The sequence below is a fragment of the Aphelocoma coerulescens genome, unplaced genomic scaffold, assembly GCF_041296385.1.
Source record: "Aphelocoma coerulescens isolate FSJ_1873_10779 unplaced genomic scaffold, UR_Acoe_1.0 HiC_scaffold_46, whole genome shotgun sequence".
NCBI classification, from domain to species: domain Eukaryota; kingdom Metazoa; phylum Chordata; class Aves; order Passeriformes; family Corvidae; genus Aphelocoma; species Aphelocoma coerulescens.
Genome location: NW_027183804.1, coordinates 890722 through 915531, shown reverse-complemented (window position 1 = coordinate 915531; position 24810 = coordinate 890722).

Sequence of the window (24810 nt, the reverse complement as noted above, 5' to 3'; positions counted from 1 at the left end):
GGGAATTTGGGTTGGCAGGGCCGGGAGGGGGCGGAGCTAAAGGGGAAATGGGCGGGGTTAAAGGGGGAGTGGGCGGGGCTAGGGGGTGGCTTTGCAGGGGTCCTGAGGAGATTTAGGGGGTTTGGGGCTTTTATTTGGGATTTTTGGGTCTTTAAGAAGATTTTTGAGGGTCTCTGGGAGTTTTTTTTTCGGAATTTTGGGGTTTTTTGGGGGTTTTTGGGAGGGAATTTGGGTCGGCAGGGCCGGGAGGGGGCGGAGCTAAAGGGGAAATGGGCGGGGTTAAAGGGGGAGTGGGCGGGGCTAAGGGGTGGCTTTGCAGGGGTCCTGAGGAGATTTAGGGGGTTTGGGGCTTTTATTTGGGAATTTTGGGTCTTTAAGGGGAGTTTTGGGGGTCTCTGGGGGTTTTTTTTTTGGAATTTTGGGGTTTTTGGGGGGTTTTTTGGGGGGAATTTGGGTTGGCAGGGCCGGGAGGGGGCGGGGCTAAAGGGGAAATGGGCGGGGCTAAAGGAGGAGTGGGCGGGGCTATGGGGTGGCTTTGCAGGGGTCCTGAGGAGATTTAGGGGGTTTGGGGCTTTTATTTGGGAATTTTGGGTCCTTAAGGGGATTTTTGGGGGTCTCTGGGGGGGTTTTTTTTTGGAATTTTAGGGGGTTTAAGGGGGTTTTTGGGGGAGAATTAGGGTCGGCAGGGCCGGGAGGGGGCGGGGCTAAAGGGGAAATGGGCGGGGCTAAAGGGGGAGTGGGCGGGGCTAAAGGGGAAATGGGCGTGTCTAAAGGGGGAGTGGGCGGAACTAAGGGGTGACTTTGCAGTGGTCCTGAGGAGATTTAGGGGGTTTGGTGTATTATTTGGGAATTTTGGGTCTTTAAGGGGATTTTTGGGCGTCTCTGGGGGGGGTTTTTTTTGGACTTCTGGGCGTTTTTGGGGTTTTTTGGGGGGAATTTCGGTTGGCAGGGCCGGGAGGGGGCGGGGCTAAAGGGGAAATAGGCGGGGCTAAGGGGTGGCTTTGCAGGGGTCCTGAGGAGATTTAGGGAGTTTGGGGCTTTTATTTGGGAATTTTGGGTCTTTAAGGGGATTTTTGGGGGTCTCTGGGGGGGGGGTTTTTTGGAATTTTAGGGGGTTTAAGGGGGTTTTTGGTGGAGAATTAGGGTCGGCAGGGCCGGGAGGGGGCGGGGCTAAAGGGGAAATGGGTGGGGCTAAAGGGGAGTGGGCGGGGCTAAAGGGGAAATGGGCGTGTCTAAAGGGGGAGTGGGCAGAACTAAGGGGTGACTTTGCAGGGGTCCTGAGGAGATTTAGGGGGTTTGGGGCTTTTATTTGGGAATTTTGGGTCTTTAAGGGGATTTTTGGGCGTCCCTGGGGGGGGTTTTTTTTGGACTTCTGGGGGTTTTTGGGGGTTTTTTGGGGGGAATTTGGGTCGGCAGGACCGGGAGGGGGCGGAGCTAAAGGGGAAATGGGTGGGGCTAAAGGGGAAATGGGCGGGGCTATGGGGTGGCTTTGCAGGGGTCCTGAGGAGATTTAGGGGGTTTGGGGCTTTTATTTGGGAATTTTGGGTCTTTAAGGGGATTCTTGGGGGGTCTCTGCGGGGGGTTTTGTGGACTTTTTGGGGTTTTTTTGGGGGGAATTTTAGTCGGCAGGGCCGGGAGGGGGCGGGGCTAAAGGGGAAATGGGCGGGGCTAAAGGGGAGTGGGCGGGGCTAAAGGGGAAATGGGCGTGTCTAAAGGGGGAGTGGGCAGAACTAAGGGGAGACTTTGCAGGGGTCCTGAGGAGATTTAGGGGGTTTGGGGCTTTTATTTGGGAATTTTGGGTCTTTAAGGGGATTTTTGGGGGTCTCTGGGGGGTTTTTTTTTGGAATTTTGGGGGTTTTGGGGGGTTTTTTGGGGGAATTTGGGTCGGCAGGGCCGGGAGGGGGCGGAGCTAAAGGGGAAATGGGCGGGGCTAAAGGGGGAGTGGGCGGGGCTAAGGGGTGGCTTTGCAAGAGTCCTGAGGAGATTTAGGGGGTTTGGGGCTTTTATTTGGGAATTTTGGGTCTTTAAGGGGATTTTTGGGTGTCTCTGGGGGGGGTTTTTTTGGACTTCTGGGGGTTTTTGGGGGTTTTTTGGGGGGAATTTGGGTGGGCAGGGCCGGGAGGGGGCGGAGCTAAAGGGGAAATGGCCGGGGCTAGAGGGGGAGTGGGCGGGGCTAAGGGGTGGCTTTGCAGGGGTCCTGAGCAGATTTAGGGGGTTTGGGTCTTTTATTTGGGAATTTTGGGTCTTTAAGGGGATTTTTGGGGGTCTCTGGATGGTTTTTTTTTGGAATTTTGGGGGTTTTTTGGGGGGGAGAGGATTTTGCGTCGGCCGGGCCGGGAGGGGGCGGGGCTAAAGGGGAAATGGGTGGGGCTAAAGGGGAGTGGGCAGGGCTAAAGGGGAAATGGGCGTGTCTAAAGGGGGAGTGGGCGGAACTAAGGGGTGACTTTGCAGGGGTCCTGAGGAGATTTAGGGGGTTTGGTGTATTATTTGGGAATTTTGGGTCTTTAAGGGGATTTTTGGGCGTCTCTGGGGGGGGTTTTTTTGGACTTCCTGGGGTTTTTGGGGGTTTTTTGGGGGGAATTTGGGTCGGCAGGACCGGGAGGGGGCGGGGCTAAAGGGGAAATGGGTGGGGCTAAAGGGGAAATGGGCGGGGCTATGGGGTGGCTTTGCAGGGGTCCTGAGGAGATTTAGGGGCTTTGGGGCTTTTATTTGGGAATTTTGGGTCTTTAAGGGGATTCTTGGGGGGTCTCTGCGGGGGGTTTTGTGGACTTTTTGGTTTTTTTTTGGGGGGAATTTTAGTCGGCAGGGCCGGGAGGGGGCGGGGCTAAAGGGGAAATGGGCGGGGCTAAAGGGGAGTGGGCGGGGCTAAAGGGGAAATGGGCGTGTCTAAAGGGGGAGTGGGCAGAACTAAGGGGAGACTTTGCAGGGGTCCTGAGGAGATTTAGGGGGTTTGGGGCTTTTATTTGGGAATTTTGGGTCTTTAAGGGGATTTTTGGGGGTCTCTGGGGGGTTTTTTTTTTGGAAATTTGGGGGTTTTGGGGGGTTTTTTGGGGGGAATTTGGGTCGGCAGGGCCGGGAGGGGGCGGAGCTAAAGGGGAAATGGGCGGGGCTAAGGGGGAGTGGGCGGGGCTAAGGGGTGGCTTTGCAGGGGTCCTGAGGAGATTTAGGGGGTTTGGGGCTTTTATTTGGGATTTTTGGGTCTTTAAGAAGATTTTTGAGGGTCTCTGGGGTTATTTTTTTCGGAATTTTGGGGTTTTTTGGGGGTTTTTGGGAGGGAATTTGGGTTGGCAGGGCCGGGAGGGGGCGGAGCTAAAGGGGAAATGGGCGGGGTTAAAGGGGGAGTGGGCGGGGCTAGGGGGTGGCTTTGCAGGGGTCCTGAGGAGATTTAGGGGGTTTGGGGCTTTTATTTGGGATTTTTGGGTCTTTAAGAAGATTTTTGAGGGTCTCTGGGGGTTTTTTTTTCGGAATTTTGGGGTTTTTTGGGGGTTTTTGGGAGGGAATTTGGGTCGGCAGGGCCGGGAGGGGGCGGAGCTAAAGGGGAAATGGGCGGGGTTAAAGGGGGAGTGGGCGGGGCTAAGGGGTGGCTTTGCAGGGGTCCTGAGGAGATTTAGGGGGTTTGGGGCTTTTATTTGGGAATTTTGGGTCTTTAAGGGGAGTTTTGGGGGTCTCTGGGGGTTTTTTTTTGGAATTTTGAGGGTTTTGGGGGGTTTTTTGGGGGGAATTTTGGTTGGCAGGGCCGGGAGGGGGCGGGGCTAAAGGGGAAATGGGCGGGGCTAAAGGAGGAGTGGGCGGGGCTATGGGGTGGCTTTGCAGGGGTCCTGAGGAGATTTAGGGGGTTTGGGGCTTTTATTTGGGAATTTTGGGTCCTTAAGGGGATTTTTGGGGGTCTCTGGGGGGGTTTTTTTTTGGAATTTTAGGGGGTTTAAGGGGGTTTTTGGGGGAGAATTAGGGTCGGCAGGGCCGGGAGGGGGCGGGGCTAAAGGGGAAATGGGCGGGGCTAAAGGGGGAGTGGGCGGGGCTAAAGGGGAAATGGGCGTGTCTAAAGGGGGAGTGGGCGGAACTAAGGGGTGACTTTGCAGTGGTCCTGAGGAGATTTAGGGGGTTTGGTGTATTATTTGGGAATTTTGGGTCTTTAAGGGGATTTTTGGGCGTCTCTGGGGGTGGTTTTTTTGGACTTCTGGGGGTTTTTGGGGTTTTTTGGGGGGAATTTCGGTTGGCAGGGCCGGGAGGGGGCGGGGCTAAAGGGGAAATAGGCGGGGCTAAGGGGTGGCTTTGCAGGGGTCCTGAGGAGATTTAGGGAGTTTGGGGCTTTTATTTGGGAATTTTGGGTCTTTAAGGGGATTTTTGGGGGTCTCTGGGGGGGGGGTTTTTTGGAATTTTAGGGGGTTTAAGGGGGTTTTTGGGGGAGAATTAGGGTCGGCAGGGCCTGGAGGGGGCGGGGCTAAAGGGGAAATGGGCGGGGCTAAAGGGGAGTGGGCGGGGCTAAATGGGAAATGGGCGTGTCTAAAGGGGGAGTGGGCAGAACTAAGGGGTGACTTTGCAGGGGTCCTGAGGAGATTTAGGGGGTTTGGGGCTTTTATTTGGGAATTTTGGGTCTTTAAGGGGATTTTTGGGCGTCCCTGGGGGGGGTTTTTTTGGACTTCCTGGGGTTTTTGGGGGTTTTTTGGGGGGAATTTGGGTCGGCAGGACCGGGAGGGGGCGGAGCTAAAGGGGAAATGGGTGGGGCTAAAGGGGAAATGGGCGGGGCTATGGGGTGGCTTTGCAGGGGTCCTGAGGAGATTTAGGGGCTTTGGGGCTTTTATTTGGGAATTTTGGGTCTTTAAGGGGATTCTTGGGGGGTCTCTGCGGGGGGTTTTGTGGACTTTTTGGGGTTTTTTTGGGGGGAATTTTAGTCGGCAGGGCCGGGAGGGGGCGGGGCTAAAGGGGAAATGGGCGGGGCTAAAGGGGAGTGGGCGGGGCTAAAGGGGAAATGGGCGTGTCTAAAGGGGGAGTGGGCAGAACTAAGGGGTGACTTTGCAGGGGTCCTGAGGAGATTTAGGGGGTTTGGGGCTTTTATTTGGGAATTTTGGGTCTTTAAGGGGATTTTTGGGTGTCCCTGGGGGGGGTTTTTTTGGACTTCCTGGGGTTTTTGGGGGTTTTTTGGGGGGAATTTGGGTCGGCAGGACCGGGAGGGGGCGGAGCTAAAGGGGAAATGGGTGGGGCTAAAGGGGAAATGGGCGGGGCTATGGGGTGGCTTTGCAGGGGTCCTGAGGAGATTTAGGGGCTTTGGGGCTTTTATTTGGGAATTTTGGGTCTTTAAGGGGATTCTTGGGGGGTCTCTGCGGGGGGTTTTGTGGACTTTTTGGAGTTTTTTTGGGGGGAATTTTAGTCGGCAGGGCCGGGAGGGGGCGGGGCTAAAGGGGAAATGGGCGGGGCTAAAGGGGAGTGGGCGGGGCTAAAGGGGAAATGGGCGTGTCTAAAGGGGGAGTGGGCAGAACTAAGGGGAGACTTTGCAGGGGTCCTGAGGAGATTTAGGGGGTTTGGGGCTTTTATTTGGGAATTTTGGGTCTTTAAGGGGATTTTTGGGGGTCTCTGGGGGGTTTTTTTTTGGAATTTTGGGGGTTTTGGGGGGTTTTTTGGGGGGAATTTGGGTCGGCAGGGCCGGGAGGGGGCGGAGCTAAAGGGGAAATGGGCGGGGTTAAAGGGGGAGTGGGCGGGGCTAAGGGGTGGCTTTGCAAGAGTCCTGAGGAGATTTAGGGGGTTTGGGGCTTTTATTTGGGAATTTTGGGTCTTTAAGGGGATTTTTGGGTGTCTCTGGGGGGGGTTTTTTTGGACTTCTGGGGGTTTTTGGGGGTTTTTTGGGGGGAATTTGGGTGGGCAGGGCCGGGAGGGGGCGGAGCTAAAGGGGAAATGGGCGGGGCTAGAGGGGGAGTGGGCGGGGCTAAGGGGTGGCTTTGCAGGGGTCCTGAGCAGATTTAGGGGGTTTGGGTCTTTTATTTGGGAATTTTGGGTCTTTAAGGGGATTTTTGGGGGTCTCTGGATGGCTTTTTTTTGGAATTTTGGGGGTTTTTTGGGGGGGAGAGGATTTTGCGTCGGCCGGGCCGGGAGGGGGCGGGGCTAAAGGGGAAATGGGTGGGGCTAAAGGGGAGTGGGCAGGGCTAAAGGGGAAATGGGCGTGTCTAAAGGGGGAGTGGGCGGAACTAAGGGGTGACTTTGCAGGGGTCCTGAGGAGATTTAGGGGGTTTGGTGTATTATTTGGGAATTTTGGGTCTTTAAGGGGATTTTTGGGCGTCTCTGGGGGGGGTTTTTTTGGACTTCCTGGGGTTTTTGGGGGTTTTTTGGGGGGAATTTGGGTCGGCAGGACCGGGAGGGGGCGGAGCTAAAGGGGAAATGGGTGGGGCTAAAGGGGAAATGGGCGGGGCTATGGGGTGGCTTTGCAGGGGTCCTGAGGAGATTTAGGGGCTTTGGGGCTTTTATTTGGGAATTTTGGGTCTTTAAGGGGATTCTTGGGGGGTCTCTGCGGGGGGTTTTGTGGACTTTTTGGGGTTTTTTTGGGGGGAATTTTAGTCGGCAGGGCCGGGAGGGGGCGGGGCTAAAGGGGAAATGGGCGGGGCTAAAGGGGAGTGGGCGGGGCTAAAGGGGAAATGGGCGTGTCTAAAGGGGGAGTGGGCAGAACTAAGGGGAGACTATGCAGGGGTCCTGAGGAGATTTAGGGGGTTTGGGGCTTTTATTTGGGAATTTTGGGTCTTTAAGGAGAGTTTTGGGGGTCTCTGGGGGGTTTTTTTTTTTAATTTTGGGGGTTTTGGGGGGTTTTTTGGGGGGAATTTGGGTGGGCAGGGCCGGGAGGGGGCGGGGCTAAAGGGGAAATGGGCGGGGCTAAAGGAGGAGTGGGCGGGGCTATGGGGTGGCTTTGCAGGGGTCCTGAGGAGATTTAGGGGGTTTGGGGCTTTTATTTGGGAATTTTGGGTCCTTAAGGGGATTTTTGGGGGTCTCTGGGGGGTTTTTTTTTTTGAATTTTGGGGGGTTTAAGGGGGTTTTTGGGGGAGAATTAGGGTCGGCAGGGCCGGGAGGGGGCGGGGCTAAAGGGGAAATGGGCGGGGCTAAAGGGGGAGTGGGCGGGGCTAAAGGGGAAATGGGCGTGTCTAAAGGGGGAGTGGGCGGAACTAAGGGGTGACTTTGCAGGGGTCCGGAGGAGATTTAGGGGGTTTGGTGTATTATTTGGGAATTTTGGGTCTTTAAGGGGATTTTTGGGCGTCTCTGGGGGGGGTTTTTTTGGACTTCTGGGGGTTTTTGGGGTTTTTGGGGGGAATTTCTGTTGGCAGGGCCGGGAGGGGGCGGGGATAAAGGGGAAATGGGCGGGGCTAAGGGGTGGCTTTGCAAGAGTCCTGAGGAGATTTAGGGGGTTTGGGGCTTTTATTTGGGAATTTTGGGTTTTTAAGGGGATTTTTGGGCGTCTCTGGGGGGGGTTTTTTTGGACTTCTGGGGGTTTTTGGGGGTTTTTTGGGGGGAATTTGGGTCGGCAGGACCGGGAGGGGGCGGAGCTAAAGGGGAAATGGGAGGGGCTAAAGGGGAAATGGGCGGGGCTAAGGGGTGGCTTTGCAGGGGTCCTGAGGAGATTTAGGGGGTTTGGGGCTTTTATTTGGGAATTTTGGGTCTTTAAGGGGATTCTTGGGGGGTCTCTGGGGGGGGTTTTGTGGACTTCTGGGGGTTTTTGGGGTTTTTTTGGGGGGAATTTGAGTCGGCAGGGCCGGGAGTGGGCGGGGATAAAGGGGAAATGGGCGGGGCTAAGGGGTGGCTTTGCAGGGGTCCTGAGGAGATTTAGGGAGTTTGGGGCTTTTATTTGGGAATTTTGGGTCTTTAAGGGGATTTTTGGGGGTCTCTGGGGGGGGGGTTTTTTGGAATTTTAGGGGGTTTTTTGGGGGTTTTTGGGGGAGAATTAGGGTCGGCAGGGCCGGGAGGGGGCGGGGCTAAAGGGGAAATGGGCGGGGCTAAAGGGGGAGTGGGCGGGGCTAAAGGGGAAATGGGCGTGTCTAAAGGGGGAGTGGGCAGAACTAAGGGGAGACTTTGCAGGGGTCCTGAGGAGATTTAGGGGGTTTGGGGCTTTTATTTGGGAATTTTGGGTCTTTAAGGGGATTTTTGGGGGTCTCTGGGGGGGTTTTTTTTGGAATTTTGGGGGTTTTGGGGGGTTTTTTGGGGGGAATTTGGGTCGGCAGGGCCGGGAGGGGGCGGGGCTAAAGGGGAAATGGGCGGGGCTAAGGGGGAGTGGGCGGGGCTAAGGGGTGGCTTTGCAGGGGTCCTGAGGAGATTTAGGGGGTTTGGGGCTTTTATTTGGGATTTTTGGGCCTTTAAGAAGATTTTTGAGGGTCTCTGGGGTTATTTTTTTCGGAATTTTGGGGTTTTTTGGGGGTTTTTGGGAGGGAATTTGGGTTGGCAGGGCCGGGAGGGGGCGGAGCTAAAGGGGAAATGGGCGGGGTTAAAGGGGGAGTGGGCGGGGCTAGGGGGTGGCTTTGCAGGGGTCCTGAGGAGATTTAGGGGGTTTGGGGCTTTTATTTGGGATTTTTGGGTCTTTAAGAAGATTTTTGAGGGTCTCTGGGGGTTTTTTTTTCGGAATTTTGGGGTTTTTTGGGGGTTTTTGGGAGGGAATTTGGGTCGGCAGGGCCGGGAGGGGGCGGAGCTAAAGGGGAAATGGGCGGGGTTAAAGGGGGAGTGGGCGGGGCTAAGGGGTGGCTTATGCAGGGGTCCTGAGGAGATTTAGGGGGTTTGGGGCTTTTATTTGGGAATTTTGGGTCTTTAAGGGGAGTTTTGGGGGTCTCTGGGGGTTTTTTTTTTGGAATTTTGAGGGTTTTGGGGGGTTTTTTGGGGGGAATTTGGGTTGGCAGGGCCGGGAGGGGGCGGGGCTAAAGGGGAAATGGGCGGGGCTAAAGGAGGAGTGGGCGGGGCTATGGGGTGGCTTTGCAGGGGTCCTGAGGAGATTTAGGGGCTTTGGGGCTTTTATTTGGGAATTTTGGGTCTTTAAGGGGATTTTTGGGGGTCTCTGGGGGGGTTTTTTTTTGGAATTTTAGGGGGTTTAAGGGGGTTTTTGGGGGAGAATTAGGGTCGGCAGGGCCGGGAGGGGGCGGGGCTAAAGGGGAAATGGGCGGGGCTAAAGGGGGAGTGGGCGGGGCTAAAGGGGAAATGGGCGTGTCTAAAGGGGGAGTGGGCGGAACTAAGGGGTGACTTTGCAGTGGTCCTGAGGAGATTTAGGGGGTTTGGTGTATTATTTGGGAATTTTGGGTCTTTAAGGGGATTTTTGGGCGTCTCTGGGGGGGGTTTTTTTGGACTTCTGGGCGTTTTTGGGGTTTTTTGGGGGGAATTTCGGTTGGCAGGGCCGGGAGGGGGCGGGGCTAAAGGGGAAATAGGCGGGGCTAAGGGGTGGCTTTGCAGGGGTCCTGAGGAGATTTAGGGAGTTTGGGGCTTTTATTTGGGAATTTTGGGTCTTTAAGGGGATTTTTGGGGGTCTCTGGGGGGGGGGTTTTTTGGAATTTTAGGGGGTTTAAGGGGGTTTTTGGGGGAGAATTAGGGTCGGCAGGGCCGGGAGGGGGCGGGGCTAAAGGGGAAATGGGCGGGGCTAAAGGGGAGTGGGCGGGGCTAAATGGGAAATGGGCGTGTCTAAAGGGGGAGTGGGCAGAACTAAGGGGTGACTTTGCAGGGGTCCTGAGGAGATTTAGGGGGTTTGGGGCTTTTATTTGGGAATTTTGGGTCTTTAAGGGGATTTTTGGGCGTCCCTGGGGGGGGTTTTTTTGGACTTCCTGGGGTTTTTGGGGGTTTTTTGGGGGGAATTTGGGTCGGCAGGACCGGGAGGGGGCGGAGCTAAAGGGGAAATGGGTGGGGCTAAAGGGGAAATGGGCGGGGCTATGGGGTGGCTTTGCAGGGGTCCTGAGGAGATTTAGGGGCTTTGGGGCTTTTATTTGGGAATTTTGGGTCTTTAAGGGGATTCTTGGGGGGTCTCTGCGGGGGGTTTTGTGGACTTTTTGGGGTTTTTTTGGGGGGAATTTTAGTCGGCAGGGCCGGGAGGGGGCGGGGCTAAAGGGGAAATGGGCGGGGCTAAAGGGGAGTGGGCGGGGCTAAAGGGAAAATGGGCGTGTCTAAAGGGGGAGTGGGCAGAACTAAGGGGAGACTTTGCAGGGGTCCTGAGGAGATTTAGGGGGTTTGGGGCTTTTATTTGGGAATTTTGGGTCTTTAAGGGGATTTTTGGGGGTCTCTGGGGGGTTTTTTTTTGGAATTTTGGGGGTTTTGGGGGGTTTTTTGGGGGGAATTTGGGTCGGCAGGGCCGGGAGGGGGCGGGGCTAAAGGGGAAATGGGCGGGGCTAAAGGGGGAGTGGGCGGGGCTAAGGGGTGGCTTTGCAAGAGTCCTGAGGAGATTTAGGGGGTTTGGGGCTTTTATTTGGGAATTTTGGGTCTTTAAGGGGATTTTTGGGTGTCTCTGGGGGGGGTTTTTTTGGACTTCTGGGGGTTTTTGGGGGTTTTTTGGGGGGAATTTGGGTGGGCAGGGCCGGGAGGGGGCGGAGCTAAAGGGGAAATGGGCGGGGCTAAGGGGGAGTGGGCGGGGCTAAGGGGTGGCTTTGCAGGGGTCCTGAGCAGATTTAGGGGGTTTGGGTCTTTTATTTGGGAATTTTGGGTCTTTAAGGGGATTTTTGGGGGTCTCTGGATGGTTTTTTTTTGGAATTTTGGGGGTTTTTTGGGGGGGAGAGGATTTTGCGTCGGCCGGGCCGGGAGGGGGCGGGGCTAAAGGGGAAATGGGTGGGGCTAAAGGGGAGTGGGCAGGGCTAAAGGGGAAATGGGCGTGTCTAAAGGGGGAGTGGGCGGAACTAAGGGGTGACTTTGCAGGGGTCCTGAGGAGATTTAGGGGGTTTGGTGTATTATTTGGGAATTTTGGGTCTTTAAGGGGATTTTTGGGCGTCTCTGGGGGGGGTTTTTTTTGACTTCCTGGGGTTTTTGGGGGTTTTTTGGGGGGAATTTGGGTCGGCAGGACCGGGAGGGGGCGGAGCTAAAGGGGAAATGGGTGGGGCTAAAGGGGAAATGGGCGGGGCTATGGGGTGGCTTTGCAGGGGTCCTGAGGAGATTTAGGGGCTTTGGGGCTTTTATTTGGGAATTTTGGGTCTTTAAGGGGATTCTTGGGGGGTCTCTGCGGGGGGTTTTGTGGACTTTTTGGGGTTTTTTTGGGGGGGAATTTTAGTCGGCAGGGCCGGGAGGGGGCGGGGCTAAAGGGGAAATGGGCGGGGCTAAAGGGGAGTGGGCAGGGCTAAAGGGGAAATGGGCGTGTCTAAAGGGGGAGTGGGCAGAACTAAGGGGAGACTTTGCAGGGGTCCTGAGGAGATTTAGGGGGTTTGGGGCTTTTATTTGGGAATTTTGGGTCTTTAAGGGGATTTTTGGGGGTCTCTGGGGGGTTTTTTTTTGGAATTTTGGGGGTTTTGGGGGGTTTTTTGGGGGGAATTTGGGTCGGCAGGGCCGGGAGGGGGCGGGGCTAAAGGGGAAATGGGCGGGGCTAAGGGGGAGTGGGCGGGGCTAAGGGGTGGCTTTGCAGGGGTCCTGAGGAGATTTAGGGGGTTTGGGGCTTTTATTTGGGATTTTTGGGTCTTTAAGAAGATTTTTGAGGGTCTCTGGGGTTATTTTTTTCGGAATTTTGGGGTTTTTTGGGGGTTTTTGGGAGGGAATTTGGGTTGGCAGGGCCGGGAGGGGGCGGAGCTAAAGGGGAAATGGGCGGGGTTAAAGGGGGAGTGGGCGGGGCTAGGGGGTGGCTTTGCAGGGGTCCTGAGGAGATTTAGGGGGTTTGGGGCTTTTATTTGGGATTTTTGGGTCTTTAAGAAGATTTTTGAGGCTCTCTGGGGGTTTTTTTTTCGGAATTTTGGGGTTTTTTGGGGGTTTTTGGGAGGGAATTAGGGTCGGCAGGGCCGGGAGGGGGCGGAGCTAAAGGGGAAATGGGCGGGGTTAAAGGGGGAGTGGGCGGGGCTAAGGGGTGGCTTTGCAGGGGTCCTGAGGAGATTTAGGGGGTTTGGGGCTTTTATTTGGGAATTTTGGGTCTTTAAGGGGAGTTTTGGGGGTCTCTGGGGGTTTTTTTTTTGGAATTTTGAGGGTTTTGGGGGGTTTTTTGGGGGGAATTTGGGTTGGCAGGGCCGGGAGGGGGCGGGGCTAAAGGGGAAATGGGCGGGGCTAAAGGAGGAGTGGGCGGGGCTATGGGGTGGCTTTGCAGGGGTCCTGAGGAGATTTAGGGGGTTTGGGGCTTTTATTTGGGAATTTTGGGTCCTTAAGGGGATTTTTGGGGGTCTCTGGGGGGGTTTTTTTTTGGAATTTTAGGGGGTTTAAGGGGGTTTTTGGGGGAGAATTAGGGTCGGCAGGGCCGGGAGGGGGCGGGGCTAAAGGGGAAATGGGCGGGGCTAAAGGGGGAGTGGGCGGGGCTAAAGGGGAAATGGGCGTGTCTAAAGGGGGAGTAGGCGGAACTAAGGGGTGACTTTGCAGGGGTCCTGAGGAGATTTAGGGGGTTTGGTGTATTATTTGGGAATTTTGGGTCTTTAAGGGGATTTTTGGGCGTCTCTGGGGGGGGTTTTTTTGGACTTCTGGGCGTTTTTGGGGTTTTTTGGGGGGAATTTCGGTTGGCAGGGCCGGGAGGGGGCGGGGCTAAAGGGGAAATAGGCGGGGCTAAGGGGTGGCTTTGCAGGGGTCCTGAGGAGATTTAGGGAGTTTGGGGCTTTTATTTGGGAATTTTGGGTCTTTAAGGGGATTTTTGGGGGTCTCTGGGGGGGGGGTTTTTTGGAATTTTAGGGGGTTTAAGGGGGTTTTTGGGGGAGAATTAGGGTCGGCAGGGCCTGGAGGGGGCGGGGCTAAAGGGGAAATGGGCGGGGCTAAAGGGGAGTGGGCGGGGCTAAATGGGAAATGGTCGTGTCTAAAGGGGGAGTGGGCAGAACTAAGGGGTGACTTTGCAGGGGTCCTGAGGAGATTTAGGGGGTTTGGGGCTTTTATTTGGGAATTTTGGGTCTTTAAGGGGATTTTTGGGCGTCCCTGGGGGGGGTTTTTTTGGACTTCCTGGGGTTTTTGGGGGTTTTTTGGGGGGAATTTGGGTCGGCAGGACCGGGAGGGGGGGGAGCTAAAGGGGAAATGGGTGGGGCTAAAGGGGAAATGGGCGGGGCTATGGGGTGGCTTTGCAGGGGTCCTGAGGAGATTTAGGGGCTTTGGGGCTTTTATTTGGGAATTTTGGGTCTTTAAGGGGATTCTTGGGGGGTCTCTGCGGGGGGTTTTGTGGACTTTTTGGGGTTTTTTTGGGGGGAATTTTAGTCGGCAGGGCCGGGAGGGGGCGGGGCTAAAGGGGAAATGGGCGGGGCTAAAGGGGAGTGGGCGGGGCTAAAGGGGAAATGGGCGTGTCTAAAGGGGGAGTGGGCAGAACTAAGGGGAGACTTTGCAGGGGTCCTGAGGAGATTTAGGGGGTTTGGGGCTTTTATTTGGGAATTTTGGGTCTTTAAGGGGATTTTTGGGGGTCTCTGGGGGGTTTTTTTTTGGAATTTTGGGGGTTTTGGGGGGTTTTTTGGGGGGAATTTGGGTCGGCAGGGCCGGGAGGGGGCGGGGCTAAAGGGGAAATGGGCGGGGCTAAAGGGGGAGTGGGCGGGGCTAAGGGGTGGCTTTGCAAGAGTCCTGAGGAGATTTAGGGGGTTTGGGGCTTTTATTTGGGAATTTTGGGTCTTTAAGGGGATTTTTGGGTGTCTCTGGGGGGGGTTTTTTTGGACTTCTGGGGGTTTTTGGGGGTTTTTTGGGGGGAATTTGGGTGGGCAGGGCCGGGAGGGGGCGGAGCTAAAGGGGAAATGGGCGGGGCTAAGGGGGAGTGGGCGGGGCTAAGGGGTGGCTTTGCAGGGGTCCTGAGCAGATTTAGGGGGTTTGGGTCTTTTATTTGGGAATTTTGGGTCTTTAAGGGGATTTTTGGGGGTCTCTGGATGGTTTTTTTTTGGAATTTTGGGGGTTTTTTGGGGGGGAGAGGATTTTGCGTCGGCCGGGCCGGGAGGGGGCGGGGCTAAAGGGGAAATGGGCGTGTCTAAAGGGGGAGTGGGCGGAACTAAGGGGTGACTTTGCAGGGGTCCTGAGGAGATTTAGGGGGTTTGGTGTATTATCTGGGAATTTTGGGTCTTTAAGGGGATTTTTGGGCGTCTCTGGGGGGGGTTTTTTTGGACTTCTGGGGGTTTTTGGGGTTTTTTGGGGGGAATTTCTGTTGGCAGGGCCGGAAGGGGGCGGGGCTAAAGGGGAAATGGGCGGGGCTAAGGGGTGGCTTTGCAGGAGTCCTGAGGAGATTTAGGGGGTTTGGGGCTTTTATTTGGGAATTTTGGGTCTTTAAGGGGATTTTTGGGGGTCTCTGGATGGTTTTTTTTTGGAATTTTGGGGGTTTTTTGGGGGGGAGAGGATTTTGCGTCGGCAGGGCCGGGAGGGGGCGGGGCTAAAGGGGAAATGGGCGGGGCTAAGGGGGAGTGGGCGGGGCTAAGGGGTGGCTTTGCAGGGGTCCTGAGGAGATTTAGGGGGTTTGGGGCTTTTATTTGGGATTTTTGGGTCTTTAAGAAGATTTTTGAGGGTCTCTGGGGGTTTTTTTTTCGGAATTTTGGGGTTTTTTGGGGGTTTTTGGGAGGGAATTTGGGTTGGCAGGGCCGGGAGGGGGCGGAGCTAAATGGGAAATGGGCGGGGTTAAAGGGGGAGTGGGCGGGGCTAAGGGGTGGCTTTGCAGGGGTCCTGAGGAGATTTAGGGGGTTTGGGGCTTTTATTTGGGAATTTTGGGTCTTTAAGGGGAGTTTTGGGGGTCTCTGGGGGGTTTTTTTTTGGAATTTTGAGGGTTTTGGGGGGTTTTTTGGGGGGAATTTGGGTTGGCAGGGCCGGGAGGGGGCGGGGCTAAAGGGGAAATAGGCGGGGCTAAAGGAGGAGTGGGCGGGGCTATGGGGTGGCTTTGCAGGGGTCCTGAGGAGATTTAGGGGGTTTGGGGCTTTTATTTGGGAATTTTGGGTCTTTAAGGGGATTCTTGGGGGGTCTCTGGGGCGGGTTTTGTGGACTTCTGGGGGTTTTTGCGGTTTTTTTGGGGGAATTTGGGTGGGCAGGGCCGGGAGGGGGCGGGGCTAAAGGGGAAATGGGCGGGGCTAAGGGGTGGCTTTGCAGGGGTCCTGAGGAGATTTAGGGGGTTTGGGGCTTTTATTTGGGAATTTTGGGTCTTTAAGGGGATTTTTGGGGGTCTCTGGAGGGTTTTTTTTTGGAATTTTGGGGGTTTTGGGGGGTTTTTTGGGGGGAATTTGGGTCGGCAGGGCCGGGAGGGGGCGGAGCTAAAGGGGAAATGGGCGGGGCTAAAGGGGGAGTGGGCGGGGCTAAGGGGTGGCTTTGCAGGGGTCCTGAGGAGATTTAGGGGGTTTGGGGCTTTTATTTGGGAATTTTGGGTCTTTAAGGGGATTTTTGGGCATCTCTGAGGGGGTTTTTTTTGGAATTTTGGGGGTTTTTGGAGGTTTTTTTGGGGGAAATTGGGTCGGCAGGGCCGGGAGGGGGCGGGGCTAAAGGGGAAATGGGCAGGGCTAAGGGGTGGCTTTACAGGGGTCCTGAGGAGATTTAGGGGGTTTGGGGCTTTTATTTGGGAATTTTGGGTCTTTAAGAAGATTTTTGAGGGTCTCTGGGGGTTTTTTTTTCGGAATTTTGGGGTTTTTTGGGGGTTTTTGGGAGGGAATTTGGGTCGGCAGGGCCGGGAGGGGGCGGGGCTAAAGGGGAAATGGGCGGGGCTAAAGGGGAGTGGGCGGGGCTAAAGGGGAAATTAGCGTGTCTAAAGGGGGAGTGGGCAGAACTAAGGGGAGACTTTGCAGGGGTCCTGAGGAGATTTAGGGGGTTTGGGGCTTTTATTTGGGAATTTTGGGTCTTTAAGGGGATTTTTGGGGGTCTCTGGGGGGTTTTTTTTTGGAATTTTGGGGGTTTTGGGGGGTTTTTTGGGGGGAATTTGGGTCGGCAGGGCCGGGAGGGGGCGGGGCTAAAGGGGAAATGGGCGGGGCTAAGGGGGAGTGGGCGGGGCTAAGGGGTGGCTTTGCAGGGGTCCTGAGGAGATTTAGGGGGTTTGGGGCTTTTATTTGGGATTTTTGGGTCTTTAAGAAGAGTTTTGAGGGTCTCTGGGGTTATTTTTTTCGGAATTTTGGGGTTTTTTGGGGGTTTTTGGGAGGGAATTTGGGTTGGCAGGGCCGGGAGGGGGCGGAGCTAAAGGGGAAATGGGCGGGGTTAAAGGGGGAGTGGGCGGGGCTAAGGGGTGGCTTTGCAGGGGTCCTGAGGAGATTTAGGGGGTTTGGGGCTTTTATTTGGGATTTTTGGGTCTTTAAGAAGATTTTTGAGGGTCTCTGGGGGTTTCTTTTTCGGAATTTTGGGGTTTTTTGGGGGTTTTTGGGAGGGAATTTGGGTCGGCAGGGCCGGGAGGGGGCGGAGCTAAAGGGGAAATGGGCGGGGTTAAAGGGGGAGTGGGCGGGGCTAAGGGGTGGCTTTGCAGGGGTCCTGAGGAGATTTAGGGGGTTTGGGGCTTTTATTTGGGAATTTTGGGTCTTTAAGGGGAGTTTTGGGGGTCTCTGGGGGTTTTTTTTTTGGAATTTTGAGGGTTTTGGGGGGTTTTTTGGGGGGAATTTGGGTTGGCAGGGCCGGGAGGGGGCGGGGCTAAAGGGGAAATGGGCGGGGCTAAAGGAGGAGTGGGCGGGGCTATGGGGTGGCTTTGCAGGGGTCCTGAGGAGATTTAGGGGGTTTGGGGCTTTTATTTGGGAATTTTGGGTCCTTAAGGGGATTTTTGGGGGTCTCTGGGGGGGTTTTTTTTTGGAATTTTAGGGGGTTTAAGGGGGTTTTTGGGGGAGAATTAGGGTCGGCAGGGCCGGGAGGGGGCGGGGCTAAAGGGGAAATGGGCGGGGCTAAAGGGGGAGTGGGCGGGGCTAAAGGGGAAATGGGCGTGTCTAAAGGGGGAGTGGGCGGAACTAAGGGGTGACTTTGCAGTGGTCCTGAGGAGATTTAGGGGGTTTGGTGTATTATTTGGGAATTTTGGGTCTTTAAGGGGATTTTTGGGCGTCTCTGGGGGGGGTTTTTTTGGACTTCTGGGCGTTTTTGGGGTTTTTTGGGGGGAATTTCTGTTGGCAGGGCCGGGAGGGGGGCGGGGCTAAAGGGGAAATAGGCGGGGCTAAGGGGTGGCTTTGCAGGGGTCCTGAGGAGATTTAGGGAGTTTGGGGCTTTTATTTGGGAATTTTGGGTCTTTAAGGGGATTTTTGGGGGTCTCTGGGGGGGGGGTTTTTTGGAATTTTAGGGGGTTTAAGGGGGTTTTTGGGGGAGAATTAGGGTCGGCAGGGCCGGGAGGGGGCGGGGCTAAAGGGGAAATGGGCGTGTCTAAAGGGGGAGTGGGCAGAACTAAGGGGTGACTTTGCAGGGGTCCTGAGGAGATTTAGGGGGTTTGGGGCTTTTATTTGGGAATTTTGGGTCTTTAAGGGGATTTTTGGGCGTCCCTGGGGGGGGTTTTTTTGGACTTCCTGGGGTTTTTGGGGGTTTTTTGGGGGGAATTTGGGTCGGCAGGACCGGGAGGGGGCGGAGCTAAAGGGGAAATGGGTGGGGCTAAAGGGGAAATGGGCGGGGCTATGGGGTGGCTTTACAGGGGTCCTGAGGAGATTTAGGGGCTTTGGGGCTTTTATTTGGGAATTTTGGGTCTTTAAGGGGATTCTTGGGGGGTCTCTGCGGGGGGTTTTGTGGACTTTTTGGGGTTTTTTTGGGGGGAATTTTAGTCGGCAGGGCCGGGAGGGGGCGGGGCTAAAGGGGAAATGGGCGGGGCTAAAGGGGAGTGGGCGGGGCTAAAGGGAAAATGGGCGTGTCTAAAGGGGGAGTGGGCAGAACTAAGGGGAGACTTTGCAGGGGTCCTGAGGAGATTTAGGGGGTTTGGGGCTTTTATTTGGGAATTTTGGGTCTTTAAGGGGATTTTTGGGGGTCTCTGGGGGGTTTTTTTTTGGAATTTTGGGGGTTTTGGGGGGTTTTTTGGGGGGAATTTGGGTCGGCAGGGCCGGGAGGGGGCGGGGCTAAAGGGGAAATGGGCGGGGCTAAAGGGGGAGTGGGCGGGGCTAAGGGGTGGCTTTGCAAGAGTCCTGAGGAGATTTAGGGGGTTTGGGGCTTTTATTTGGGAATTTTGGGTCTTTAAGGGGATTTTTGGGTGTCTCTGGGGGGGGTTTTTTTGGACTTCTGGGGGTTTTTGGGGGTTTTTTGGGGGGAATTTGGGTGGGCAGGGCCGGGAGGGGGCGGAGCTAAAGGGGAAATGGGCGGGGCTAAGGGGGAGTGGGCGGGGCTAAGGGGTGGCTTTGCAGGGGTCCTGAGCAGATTTAGGGGGTTTGGGTCTTTTATTTGGGAATTTTGGGTCTTTAAGGGGATTTTTGGGGGTCTCTGGATGGTTTTTTTTTGGAATTTTGGGGGTTTTTTGGGGGGGAGAGGATTTTGCGTCGGCCGGGCCGGGAGGGGGCGGGGCTAAAGGGGAAATGGGTGGGGCTAAAGGGGAGTGGGCAGGGCTAAAGGGGAAATGGGCGTGTCTAAAGGGGGAGTGGGCGGAACTAAGGGGTGACTTTGCAGGGGTCCTGAGGAGATTTAGGGGGTTTGGTGTATTATTTGGGAATTTTGGGTCTTTGAGGGGATTTTTGGGCGTCTCTGGGGGGGGTTTTTTTTGACTTCCTGGGGTTTTTGGGGGTTTTTTGGGGGGAATTTGGGTCGGCAGGACCGGGAGGGGGCGGAGCTAAAGGGGAAATGGGTGGGGCTAAAGGGGAAATGGGCGGGGCTATGGGGTGGCTTTGCAGGGGTCCTGAGGAGATTTAGGGGCTTTGGGGCTTTTATTTGGGAATTTTGGGTCTTTAAGGGGATTCTTGGGGGGTCTCTGCGGGGGGTTTTGTGGACTTTTTGGGGTTTTTTTGGGGGGGAATTTTAGTCGGCAGGGCCGGGAGGGGGCGGGGCTAAAGGGGAAATGGGCGGGGCTAAAGGGGAGTGGGCAGGGCTAAAGGGGAAATGGGCGTGTCTAAAGGGGGAGTGGGCAGAACTAAGGGGAGACTTTGCAGGGGTCCTGAGGAGATTTAGGGGGTTTGGGGCTTTTATTTGGGAATTTTGGGTCTTTAAGGGGATTTTTGGGGGTCTCTGGGGGGTTTTTTTTTTGGAATTTTGGGGGTTTTGGGGGGTTTTTTGGGGGGAATTTGGGTCGGCAGGGCCGGGAGGGGGCGGGGCTAAAGGGGAAATGGGCGGGGCTAAGGGGGAGTGGGCGGGGCTAAGGGGTGGCTTTGCAGGGGTCCTGAGGAGATTTAGGGGGTTTGGGGCTTTTATTTGGGATTTTTGGGTCTTTAAGAAGATTTTTGAGGGTCTCTGGGGTTATTTTTTTCGGAATTTTGGGGTTTTTTGGGGGTTTTTGGGAGGGAATTTGGGTTGGCAGGGCCGGGAGGGGGCGGAGCTAAAGGGGAAATGGGCGGGGTTAAAGGGGGAGTGGGCGGGGCTAGGGGGTGGCTTTGCAGGGGTCCTGAGGAGATTTAGGGGGTTTGGGGCTTTTATTTGGGATTTTTGGGTCTTTAAGAAGATTTTTGAGGGTCTCTGGGGGTTTTTTTTTCGGAATTTTGGGGTTTTTTGGGGGTTTTTGGGAGGGAATTAGGGTCGGCAGGGCCGGGAGGGGGCGGAGCTAAAGGGGAAATGGGCGGGGTTAAAGGGGGAGTGGGCGGGGCTAAGGGGTGGCTTTGCAGGGGTCCTGAGGAGATTTAGGGGGTTTGGGGCTTTTATTTGGGAATTTTGGGTCTTTAAGGGGAGTTTTGGGGGTCTCTGGGGGTTTTTTTTTTGGAATTTTGAGGGTTTTGGGGGGTTTTTTGGGGGGAATTTGGGTTGGCAGGGCCGGGAGGGGGCGGGGCTAAAGGGGAAATGGGCGGGGCTAAAGGAGGAGTGGGCGGGGCTATGGGGTGGCTTTGCAGGGGTCCTGAGGAGATTTAGGGGGTTTGGGGCTTTTATTTGGGAATTTTGGGTCCTTAAGGGGATTTTTGGGGGTCTCTGGGGGGGTTTTTTTTTGGAATTTTAGGGGGTTTAAGGGGGTTTTTGGGGGAGAATTAGGGTCGGCAGGGCCGGGAGGGGGCGGGGCTAAAGGGGAAATGGGCGGGGCTAAAGGGGGAGTGGGCGGGGCTAAAGGGGAAATGGGCGTGTCTAAAGGGGGAGTAGGCGGAACTAAGGGGTGACTTTGCAGGGGTCCTGAGGAGATTTAGGGGGTTTGGTGTATTATTTGGGAATTTTGGGTCTTTAAGGGGATTTTTGGGCGTCTCTGGGGGGGGTTTTTTTGGACTTCTGGGCGTTTTTGGGGTTTTTTGGGGGGAATTTTGGTTGGCAGGGCCGGGAGGGGGCGGGGCTAAAGGGGAAATAGGCGGGGCTAAGGGGTGGCTTTGCAGGGGTCCTGAGGAGATTTAGGGAGTTTGGGGCTTTTATTTGGGAATTTTGGGTCTTTAAGGGGATTTTTGGGGGTCTCTGGGGGGGGGGTTTTTTGGAATTTTAGGGGGTTTAAGGGGGTTTTTGGGGGAGAATTAGGGTCGGCAGGGCCTGGAGGGGGCGGGGCTAAAGGGGAAATGGGCGGGGCTAAAGGGGAGTGGGCGGGGCTAAATGGGAAATGGTCGTGTCTAAAGGGGGAGTGGGCAGAACTAAGGGGTGACTTTGCAGGGGTCCTGAGGAGATTTAGGGGGTTTGGGGCTTTTATTTGGGAATTTTGGGTCTTTAAGGGGATTTTTGGGCGTCCCTGGGGGGGGTTTTTTTGGACTTCCTGGGGTTTTTGGGGGTTTTTTGGGGGGAATTTGGGTCGGCAGGACCGGGAGGGGGGGGAGCTAAAGGGGAAATGGGTGGGGCTAAAGGGGAAATGGGCGGGGCTATGGGGTGGCTTTGCAGGGGTCCTGAGGAGATTTAGGGGCTTTGGGGCTTTTATTTGGGAATTTTGGGTCTTTAAGGGGATTCTTGGGGGGTCTCTGCGGGGGGTTTTGTGGACTTTTTGGGGTTTTTTTGGGGGGAATTTTAGTCGGCAGGGCCGGGAGGGGGCGGGGCTAAAGGGGAAATGGGCGGGGCTAAAGGGGAGTGGGCGGGGCTAAAGGGGAAATGGGCGTGTCTAAAGGGGGAGTGGGCAGAACTAAGGGGAGACTTTGCAGGGGTCCTGAGGAGATTTAGGGGGTTTGGGGCTTTTATTTGGGAATTTTGGGTCTTTAAGGGGATTTTTGGGGGTCTCTGGGGGGTTTTTTTTTGGAATTTTGGGGGTTTTGGGGGGTTTTTTGGGGGGAATTTGGGTCGGCAGGGCCGGGAGGGGGCGGGGCTAAAGGGGAAATGGGCGGGGCTAAAGGGGGAGTGGGCGGGGCTAAGGGGTGGCTTTGCAAGAGTCCTGAGGAGATTTAGGGGGTTTGGGGCTTTTATTTGGGAATTTTGGGTCTTTAAGGGGATTTTTGGGTGTCTCTGGGGGGGGTTTTTTTGGACTTCTGGGGGTTTTTGGGGGTTTTTTGGGGGGAATTTGGGTGGGCAGGGCCGGGAGGGGGCGGAGCTAAAGGGGAAATGGGCGGGGCTAAGGGGGAGTGGGCGGGGCTAAGGGGTGGCTTTGCAGGGGTCCTGAGCAGATTTAGGGGGTTTGGGTCTTTTATTTGGGAATTTTGGGTCTTTAAGGGGATTTTTGGGGGTCTCTGGATGGTTTTTTTTTGGAATTTTGGGGGTTTTTTGGGGGGGAGAGGATTTTGCGTCGGCCGGGCCGGGAGGGGGCGGGGCTAAAGGGGAAATGGGCGTGTCTAAAGGGGGAGTGGGCGGAACTAAGGGGTGACTTTGCAGGGGTCCTGAGGAGATTTAGGGGGTTTGGTGTATTATCTGGGAATTTTGGGTCTTTAAGGGGATTTTTGGGCGTCTCTGGGGGGGGTTTTTTTGGACTTCTGGGGGTTTTTGGGGTTTTTTGGGGGGAATTTCTGTTGGCAGGGCCGGAAGGGGGCGGGGCTAAAGGGGAAATGGGCGGGGCTAAGGGGTGGCTTTGCAGGAGTCCTGAGGAGATTTAGGGGGTTTGGGGCTTTTATTTCGGAATTTTGGGTCTTTAAGGGGATTTTTGGGGGTCTCTGGAGGGTTTTTTTTTGGAATTTTGGGGGTTTTTTGGGGGGGAGAGGATTTTGCGTCGGCAGGGCCGGGAGGGGGCGGGGCTAAAGGGGAAATGGGCGGGGCTAAGGGGGAGTGGGCGGGGCTAAGGGGTGGCTTTGCAGGGGTCCTGAGGAGATTTAGGGGGTTTGGGGCTTTTATTTGGGATTTTTGGGTCTTTAAGAAGATTTTTGAGGGTCTCTGGGGGTTTTTTTTTCGGAATTTTGGGGTTTTTTGGGGGTTTTTGGGAGGGAATTTGGGTTGGCAGGGCCGGGAGGGGGCGGAGCTAAATGGGAAATGGGCGGGGTTAAAGGGGGAGTGGGCGGGGCTAAGGGGTGGCTTTGCAGGGGTCCTGAGGAGATTTAGGGGGTTTGGGGCTTTTATTTGGGAATTTTGGGTCTTTAAGGGGAGTTTTGGGGGTCTCTGGGGGGTTTTTTTTTGGAATTTTGAGGGTTTTGGGGGGTTTTTTGGGGGGAATTTGGGTTGGCAGGGCCGGGAGGGGGCGGGGCTAAAGGGGAAATAGGCGGGGCTAAAGGAGGAGTGGGCGGGGCTATGGGGTGGCTTTGCAGGGGTCCTGAGGAGATTTAGGGGGTTTGGGGCTTTTATTTGGGAATTTTGGGTCTTTAAGGGGATTCTTGGGGGGTCTCTGGGGCGGGTTTTGTGTACTTCTGGGGGTTTTTGCGGTTTTTTTGGGGGAATTTGGGTGGGCAGGGCCGGGAGGGGGCGGGGCTAAAGGGGAAATGGGCGGGGCTAAGGGGTGGCTTTGCAGGGGTCCTGAGGAGATTTAGGGGGTTTGGGGCTTTTATTTGGGAATTTTGGGTCTTTAAGGGGATTTTTGGGGGTCTCTGGAGGGTTTTTTTTTGGAATTTTGGGGGTTTTGGGGGGTTTTTTGGGGGGAATTTGGGTCGGCAGGGCCGGGAGGGGGCGGAGCTAAAGGGGAAATGGGCGGGGCTAAAGGGGGAGTGGGCGGGGCTAAGGGGTGGCTTTGCAGGGGTCCTGAGGAGATTTAGGGGGTTTGGGGCTTTTATTTGGGAATTTTGGGTCTTTAAGGGGATTTTTGGGCATCTCTGAGGGGGTTTTTTTTGGAATTTTGGGGGTTTTTGGAGGTTTTTTTGGGGGAAATTGGGTCGGCAGGGCCGGGAGGGGGCGGGGCTAAAGGGGAAATGGGCAGGGCTAAGGGGTGGCTTTACAGGGGTCCTGAGGAGATTTAGGGGGTTTGGGGCTTTTATTTGGGAATTTTGGGTCTTTAAGAAGATTTTTGAGGGTCTCTGGGGGTTTTTTTTTCGGAATTTTGGGGTTTTTTGGGGGTTTTTGGGAGGGAATTTGGGTCGGCAGGGCCGGGAGGGGGCGGGGCTAAAGGGGAAATGGGCGGGGCTAAAGGGGAGTGGGCGGGGCTAAAGGGGAAATTAGCGTGTCTAAAGGGGGAGTGGGCAGAACTAAGGGGAGACTTTGCAGGGGTCCTGAGGAGATTTAGGGGGTTTGGGGCTTTTATTTGGGAATTTTGGGTCTTTAAGGGGATTTTTGGGGGTCTCTGGGGGGTTTTTTTTTGGAATTTTGGGGGTTTTGGGGGGTTTTTTGGGGGGAATTTGGGTCGGCAGGGCCGGGAGGGGGCGGGGCTAAAGGGGAAATGGGCGGGGCTAAGGGGGAGTGGGCGGGGCTAAGGGGTGGCTTTGCAGGGGTCCTGAGGAGATTTAGGGGGTTTGGGGCTTTTATTTGGGATTTTTGGGTCTTTAAGAAGAGTTTTGAGGGTCTCTGGGGTTATTTTTTTCGGAATTTTGGGGTTTTTTGGGGGTTTTTGGGAGGGAATTTGGGTTGGCAGGGCCGGGAGGGGGCGGAGCTAAAGGGGAAATGGGCGGGGTTAAAGGGGGAGTGGGCGGGGCTAAGGGGTGGCTTTGCAGGGGTCCTGAGGAGATTTAGGGGGTTTGGGGCTTTTATTTGGGATTTTTGGGTCTTTAAGAAGATTTTTGAGGGTCTCTGGGGGTTTCTTTTTCGGAATTTTGGGGTTTTTTGGGGGTTTTTGGGAGGGAATTTGGGTCGGCAGGGCCGGGAGGGGGCGGAGCTAAAGGGGAAATGGGCGGGGTTAAAGGGGGAGTGGGCGGGGCTAAGGGGTGGCTTTGCAGGGGTCCTGAGGAGATTTAGGGGGTTTGGGGCTTTTATTTGGGAATTTTGGGTCTTTAAGGGGAGTTTTGGGGGTCTCTGGGGGTTTTTTTTTTGGAATTTTGAGGGTTTTGGGGGGTTTTTTGGGGGGAATTTGGGTTGGCAGGGCCGGGAGGGGGCGGGGCTAAAGGGGAAATGGGCGGGGCTAAAGGAGGAGTGGGCGGGGCTATGGGGTGGCTTTGCAGGGGTCCTGAGGAGATTTAGGGGGTTTGGGGCTTTTATTTGGGAATTTTGGGTCCTTAAGGGGATTTTTGGGGGTCTCTGGGGGGGTTTTTTTTTGGAATTTTAGGGGGTTTAAGGGGGTTTTTGGGGGAGAATTAGGGTCGGCAGGGCCGGGAGGGGGCGGGGCTAAAGGGGAAATGGGCGGGGCTAAAGGGGGAGTGGGCGGGGCTAAAGGGGAAATGGGCGTGTCTAAAGGGGGAGTGGGCGGAACTAAGGGGTGACTTTGCAGTGGTCCTGAGGAGATTTAGGGGGTTTGGTGTATTATTTGGGAATTTTGGGTCTTTAAGGGGATTTTTGGGCGTCTCTGGGGGGGGTTTTTTTGGACTTCTGGGC